The sequence below is a fragment of the Podarcis gaigeae genome, assembly GCF_964106915.1.
Source record: "Podarcis gaigeae genome assembly, chromosome: 8".
Classification (NCBI taxonomy): domain Eukaryota; kingdom Metazoa; phylum Chordata; class Lepidosauria; order Squamata; family Lacertidae; genus Podarcis; species Podarcis gaigeae.
The window spans coordinates 22,114,707-22,120,897 of record NC_139684.1 but is presented as its reverse complement, the minus strand read 5'-3'; positions in this window follow the sequence as shown (position 1 = coordinate 22,120,897).

Genomic DNA, 6,191 nt, shown 5'->3' with positions numbered 1-6,191 from the left:
ATTCATTGCCGTGATGGCTCATAGCTGCTGATAGCCTTGTTCTCCTGCAGGAATCTTTCTAACCTTCTTTCCAAGCTATCCAAGAAGGTGAGTGTCGCTGCCATTTTGGGGATAGAATTCCACAGCTGAAAAAGTGCTGTGCAAAGAAGGACTTTCCTTTGTCCGTCCTGAACTTTCCAACTATTCATCATGGCAAGATGGCTTTATGAAAAGCTTCCAGCCTGAGGTTCTGCTTGTAGATTCAAAAGCACAAATCGGGGGAAACTGATGTGACATGAAACATCTTTCTTTTAGACGGTCAAAGCTATGAAGACATAAGGTTATAGCCAACTATGCTTTACTCCAAATAGACCCATAGAAACCAATGGACCTGTTCGTCATGGCTGTTCATACCAATGGACCTACTCTGAAGAAGACTAGCATTGGATACAACCCAACTAAGTCCTACTCAAAGTTAACCCATTGAAAGAAACGGAAATAAGTTAGTTATGGGCATTAATTTCAGTGGGTCTACTCTAACTACCATTTGCTAATTACCAGTACTGTCAACTATTGACAGGGTCTCTTTAGGGTTACAAGAGATTGGACTAGATGACCCTTGGGGTACCTACCCCCTCTACAATTATTGGATTCTATACTACCCATCTGATCACATGCTATCATTTCATACAGCCCATTTACTCCCAACACAAGAACAAGAGAAGCAACCATTTAGATCGGGGTGGGGAACCCCAATGCATCTGATGACACCAGGTGACCAGGTGATCTGTGGGGTGAGGGGAAGGGATTTGCTTTGTCGGCACATTCCTTGCCCGGAACACCCTGACAAAGCAGCACAAAGCAGGATTGAACCCTGTGTTAATAGAGATAACCCCAACCCCACTGAAATGGATACTGGATTTTGAGATGTGTAGGGCTGGAAGCTACATGTAGAAAAAAAAACCCACCTCATTTTGTAATCTACCTATCTATTAGTATTATTTTGTAGATGTGCAGTTTCAATATGATCTATCGCTGGCAGGAAACTGACTCAGTCAATGACTTCTTTTCAAGAATGAGTGTGAAGAAAAAATCCCATAGCTGAAATGAATACCTATGTGCTTCCAACATTTATTTACTTATTTGCACTTTGTGAACTGATACACAAGTGGAAACTTGCTAGTTGTTGTTTTTTCAAAGCTTGCAGTGCTTCAGATTTTGCAATGCAAAAAAAAAAGTGCATGCTAGGCAAACAGGTGTGTAAAAAAAGGTATATATTTGTGAAAATAATGCACCATATTAGAGGACATTGTTTCCCAAAAATGTGTATATTAGACAAAAGTCCACGGGGGACGGGAAGCATATTTTAGGAGACTTAACTTTTTTAAAAAATGCAAGCAGATGAATTCTATTTCAACATGAAATGGTGCCGTGTCACTCAAGGATTCTTTATTTTGAAACAGTCTTTCCTGGCAGCAGGCAGGCTTGGAACAGCTGACTTCCAATCTCTGATTTCAGAGTCACTCTCTCTTGGAGCTTGGTTGCCAAGGACGCCAGCAATGTGGCAGGCTGGTATTCTTGTGTTTTTTAGGGGATTTCTTTCCACTGTGTGTGTGTATACAGTGGTACCTAGGGTTAAGAACTTAATTCGTTCTCTTCTTAACCTGAAACTGTTCTTAACCCGAGGTACCACCTTTGGCTAAAGGGGCCTCCCGTTGCCGCTGCTGAGCGATTTCTGTTCTCATCCTGAAGCAAAGTTCTTAACCCAAGGTACTATTTCTGGGTTAGCGGAGTCTGGGTTAGCGGAGTCTGTAACCTGAAGTGTCTTTAACCCGAGGTACCACTGTATATCAAGGCCTCTCTATCTGGCTCTTGGAACTACAGTGGTACCTCAGGTTAAGTACTTAATTCGTTCCAGAGGTCCGTTCTTAACCTGAAATTGTTCTTAACCTGAAGCACCACTTTACCTAATGGGGCCTCCTGCTGCTGCTGCGCCGCCGGAGCACGATTTCTGTTCTCATCCTGAAGCAAAGTTCTTAACCTGAGGTACTATTTCTGGGTTAGCGAAGTCTGTAACCTGAAGCGTCTGTAATCCAAGGTACCACTGTATTCTGAGACCACGCTCCATCTCTCCAGGCCACACACCCCTTACCCAGCTGCTTTGCATTCATTTCCAGCATTCCTCCCTGGTTGGATAATGCCCTTACTCTCCAACAGGATCTCTTGCTAGCCGGGATGGAGGATAGAGCTTGTGAGCATGTGCAGAAACTCTGCAAGGGTAACATTCACACGTGTTGCTCCTCCTACTTTTACTTGTGACCCCACCCACACCTGGCATGTGGCCCTTAGAGAGTTGCCCTTAGATGTGGCCCTCTGGCTGAAAAAGCTTTCCCACCCTGGTGTAAAAGGAGTCTTCTATGTACTTTGTAAACCACAGAAGCCTATTTTGGCATTAAGTGGTATTTACATTAATAAATAAACTGTGAATCTTAACAAAACGGGGTATGTGTCTGACTCTTCTTGAACCTTACAGGCTGTATCATAGAACCATAGAGGTGGAAGAGACCACAAGGGCCATCTTGTCCAACTCTCTGCACAATGCAGGAATCATCTGCCCAATGTGGGGCTTGAACCCACGACCTTAAGATTAAGAGCCTCATGCTCTACCAACTGAGCTACCAAGGCAGCTGAGAACATAATATGAGCCTACTGGGTCAGGCCATTCTACTCTGGCATCCTGTCCTCCTGTGGCTTCCAGCAACTGGTATGTTCCCTTGCAGGGAAGGAGCTGGGGAAGTCGCCCCCATCAGGAATGAACCAGGCCACCACCTGGTTCAATCCTGATCTCTGCAGTGTGGTTAGGAGGCAGAAGAGTCACAGGGCCTCCTTCTCCCATTGCTCCCTCCCAATTGCATGTTTAATTGGGGCTTTTAAACCCTTACGTAAACTAGCTCTGCCCCTGAATCCAATGACTCTCCTCATTGTAGGTTTTTAGAGAGGTTGGATGGCCACCTGTCGGGGACTCTTTACCTACGATTCAGGGGGTTGGACTAGATGATCCTTGGGGGGTCCATTCCAACTCTACAATTCTAAAATTCTGTGGATACACTTCTGCAGCCAGATCACACCACCAGCTGCAGGCGCATTCATTCATTTATTTTAATTAACAAAATTTGTATACCACTGGTTTGTAAGAAAATCTCTAAGCAGTTAACAAAGCTATAAAATACAAAACATGGAAAGATTCAGTTTAAAAGTACAAGATAGCATGCACCATTTCATTGCCAGCATATCACACCTTGCAGTTGTTTCAAAACCTCGCTGACAGGAATTGGTCTTATCTGCCAAGGAAGGATTTGCTTAGTCTATTTTTCTACCAAGTTTGGCAGAAGAGTTAAAAGGTGCTGACTCAGACTTAGATGATCTGCAAAATAAAAAAATGATTAAATCAGCTTTTGGCAGGAATGCTATTTCTATACGTGACCGAAGCCCATGTGTTTTGGGGTATTTCCCACCAAATTGCTGAGTGTGCAGGAGTCAGGTTGTACAACTCCGGCTGCACCCGAGATAAGCTCATGAGCTCAAGTCATCCTTTGCTCCATTGCATGCTTTTTGACGCATCGTATTCTAGTTTTATTATTATTCATTTCATTTCTGCCCTACTTTATTTTAAGCAGGGGGATCTCAAGTCCGTTTGCAACACGTGCAAACATCAAATGACACAATCTGGAACAAAACATTACTGACGAAAGCCAAATATAAAGCATGCTTTTGATGCACCATAAGGAACAGGAAACTAAAATGTTATCTTAAAGATTTCAAACTAAAACATTGCAAAGGAGGTCAACTACAGAATGCACATGCAACGCAGGACGAGCGACCACAGCAACTCTTCCCAGTAGGTGTTGCTCCAATGAGGCAGTTGCGAGGACTGAAGGTCCCTCCCTGCCTTCCCACCGCTCTCTAAGGCTCCTCCCCCAGTTCCTTCCCTGGCAGTCTAAGGCTAGTTTGCCTTGTCTCTCTTTGCTCCACCCTCTTCATCGTTCTGGGAGACCAGACAGGAAGGGAGTTGGATACATCAGGAAAGGGAGACTCCCTGGCTTCTTCAGCAGCCTGCATCCACTCTGCCTCTTGACCCTGCTCTGCTTCTGCCTCTGATGCTGGACTGCTCTCTGCCCCAGCCTCTTCCCTCTCACTAAATCCTGTTATGCCTTCAGCTTCTGACACCTGTTCCTCCCAGTTTGCTGCCTCTTCTTCCTCTGACCACTCATCATCGTCCCAACACCAATCCCCTCGTTTCGAAGCCTTCTTCCTCTGAGGGTTCCCTTCAGGGTTTCCCAGCTGGTGCCTCCCACAAGTCCTCTGCATCCAGCCCATCCATGACAACTGCATGCAAATATGTGAGTGTTGGGAGAGATTTACACTAAAATGCTGACGGATTCGCAGGTGCCTGAATTTTGCGATGCACCCTCTTTTCATGCTTTGCTCAGATATGACCTTGCTATGGACAATTGTCGGTCACCATTTTGTTGGGGCCGGGTAGGAATTTTTTCTACTTGGCAAATTGGCACTGGCCATTGAGTTTTTGCCTACCTAGTAACAATCGTCACAACTTTTGTGAGGTTAGGGATTGGGTAAGCCTTTGTTTTTGGGGTGTGGGTGGCGCTGTGGGTTAAACCACAGAGCCTAGGACTTGTCGATCAGAAGGTCGGCGGTTCGAATCCCCATGATGGGGTGAGCTCCCGTTGCTCAGTCCCTGCTCCTGCCAACCTAGCAGTTCGAAAGCACGTCAAAGTACAAGTAGATAAATAGGTACCGCTCCGGCTGGAAGGTAAACGGCATTTCTGTGCGCTGCTCTGGTTCGCCAGAAGCGACTTAGTCATGCTGTCCACATGACCCGGAAGCTGTACGCCGGCTCCCTCGGCCAATAAAGCAAGATGAGCGCCACAACCCCAGAGTCAGCTACGACTGGACCTAATGGTCAGGGGTCCCTTTACCTTTTTAAGTGCCTATACTGCAGGAAAAGTGTTCACAAAGATGCATATACTGGTGTAAATGATATGCAAAACTGCATGACATTAGGGGCTATCACTTGCAAAAATGTGTATACTTGCAGAATTGCTGGCAAGAATGCTGACTAAAAACAATAAAACAATAAATCATGAACTGATGCGGAAATATGTCAAACTGAAAGGGATAAATTTCCCCAAATCTTCGGAGGATAGAGGAAGCAAGTTAAAAAGAAAACACTTCTTCATGTAGCACATAGTTAAACTATGGAACTCACTCACACAGGAGGTGGTGATGGCCACAAACTTGGGTGGTTTTAAAAGATTAGACAAATTCATGGAGGAGAAGGCTAGCCATGGCTGCTAGCCATGATGACTATGCACTGCCTCCACTGTCAGAGACAGCAATACTTCTGAAACCACAGGAGGTGAGAAGGCTCTTGTGCTCAGGTCCTGCTTGCAGGTTTCCCACAGCCATCTGGTTGGCCACTGTGTGAACAGGATGCTGGACTAAATGGGCTTCACTCACTTGTAACTTCACCATATTTTGTGAAATGTGCTCCATCTGCTGGCCAAGCTGACAAAGACACAATAGTGAGTTTCAGGTCGCAAGACCATGGGTAGGCAAACTAAGGCCCGGGGGCCGGATCCAGCCCAATCACCTCCTAAATCCGGCTCGTGGACGGTCCGGGAATCAGCATGTTTTTACACACTTGGTGAAGATTTGACATTTTCATCCCCCAAAAGTTTTTGATTTGAGTTTCCACTGAAATGAGGCTGCATCTTAATGTTGTGTTTTAATCTTGTTTTTAAGTTGTATTTTAATCAATTGTTTTTATATCTGGTGTTAGCCGCCCTGAGCACAGTCTTGGCTGGGGAGGGCGTGGTATAAATAAAATTTATTATTATTATTATTATTATTATTATTATTATTATTACATGAATGGAATGTGTGCTTTTATTTAAAATGCATCTCTGGGTGGGTTATTTGTGGGGCATAGGAATTCATTCATCCCCCCAAAAAAAAAATATATATAGTCCGGCCCCTCACAAGGTCTGAGGGACACTGGACCGGCCCCCTGCTGAAAAAGTTTGCTGACCCCTGTTGTAGATCATCTAATCTAAAATGTAACTTTACCCAGTAGTCTAGTTCCTACATTCACTCACATGCCCTTTTCTATCCACCAGGTAAAAAGGAGGCAA